Below are 1684 nucleotides of genomic sequence, written 5' to 3' on the forward strand. Positions count from 1 at the left end.
TGATCACGAATTATTAATTAATCCACTCTTTTTTCTCAATTGCACACATTGATTTCACAATGCAGTTTTACACAATGCTAAGAGCACTTTTTTTTCCTATTTTACAGGAGAGCTTGAAACAATATGGACTTTGAATCAATGGTCATCCCAGAACACAGTCAAATCTAACCTAAATAGAAGCATCACAATTTGTTGAAAGTTTAAAGGCTTAATGGCAATATTCAAAGGAGGCAGAGAGTTAGGTTTATTTTACATAACTGACTGGAAAATACATTCAAAACACAGCAGATACACTTTAGTATGGCCTCATGTGCCCCGAGGGAGGGGGTTTCTGGTTGGGAGGGGCGATGGCTACGGCCAGATAATCCCCTATTTGGAACTTCTGTGAGTGAAGGGTCATGGAATCGAAGTTCCCCTTCCTGCCCGACATGATGCTGCCAATTTCCTTCACTCGATAGCCAGGTCTTTTCAGATTGGTAAAAACAATCGCAAAATTGAAGTGCGCGCCCTTCTTTCTAGCTTCTGGGTAAACTTCCTTTACTAAACTCCGCAGCAGTTCCTTCAAGGTCGCATCCATCCAAGTGTAGATCTGCACCTCGCTGGGCAGCACGTCTCTGCAGAAGAACTCGTCCATTGGGGGGATGGCTGTGGCTGGTGGGGAGACCTGCAGCAACAGGCTTCTGGGCGATCGATCGGCTTCTCTGGTTCCTTCTTAATTTCCTCTTGGGTGACGGGCGACTCCACCGCCATCTTCCTCCTCCGGCCTCCTCCGCCACGAGCATGAGAACCAAGTCCTAATTAATCCACTTTTGAATTTTCTGTACATGCAGCCCACAGCTTCTTAATCAATAGATTAAGGATTAAAGTTAATGGGAGGGGCCAATGCAAAAGCCCATCATGAATCCCTTTCCATGACTCAGAGCCCCACGGTATTTTTGTTTGGGGATCTCCCAGTCTGTCATTTCCGAGCCATCTGACCAGCTGGACCTGGGGAGTGATTTCCAGGAAAAGGATTCTTGGAAAATTGAGCATGAGTTTGAAAAAAAGAACCCTGGAGAAAGCTACATACAACTCATGGCCCTTGAGTCAGTGCGGATCCTGGTGACCCTACATGACAGGGCAGAGCTACCTGCTGCGGTTTCGATGGCTGTAAACATGTTTCTTTCATGAATTAATATTTTAAAAATAGTCTTACTGACTTATGCTTCCCATATCATACAACTTCATAATTCGATCATATTAAGCAGTTACGCAATCATCATCACAATCAATTTCAGAACATTTTCCTCCCACGCTCAGTTGTTAATGCCCCTTTTCTCCCCCATCCCCCCTGCTGTAGTTATTAATCTGGGTAATTATTAATCTGGTTAATATAGCTATAGCTTTATCTATCCTGAATTTCAGAAACAGAAAATCATATAACACACAAACAGGAAGGAAAAAAACTATAATGACTAAACAAAACAGAGAAAGCAGGAGATATTAAAAACTGAAGCTATTTAACACGAGTCAAAGGAGGGTCACATAATAGGGTCTTGTATTAACCTCGGAGTCTGTAAATCTTTACGGGAGCAGAGCACCTCGTCTTTCTCCAGAAGAGCAGAGGCAGGCTTGAACTGCTGACCCTGAGGCTAGTGTCCAACACATAGCCCACCACCCACCAGCGATAACTACCTGGGGAGCG

General features: G+C 44.0%; 1 pseudogene; it reads right to left on the bottom strand.

The window, feature by feature from the left end:
- Positions 1-295: 295 nt before the first annotated feature.
- On the bottom strand, positions 296-1157 carry LOC142437442 (histone deacetylase complex subunit SAP18 pseudogene; annotated as a pseudogene).
- Between the last annotated feature and the right edge of the window lie 527 nt (positions 1158-1684).

The sequence above is a fragment of the Tenrec ecaudatus genome, chromosome 1 (genome assembly GCF_050624435.1).
Source record: "Tenrec ecaudatus isolate mTenEca1 chromosome 1, mTenEca1.hap1, whole genome shotgun sequence".
Classification (NCBI taxonomy): Eukaryota; Metazoa; Chordata; class Mammalia; order Afrosoricida; family Tenrecidae; genus Tenrec; species Tenrec ecaudatus.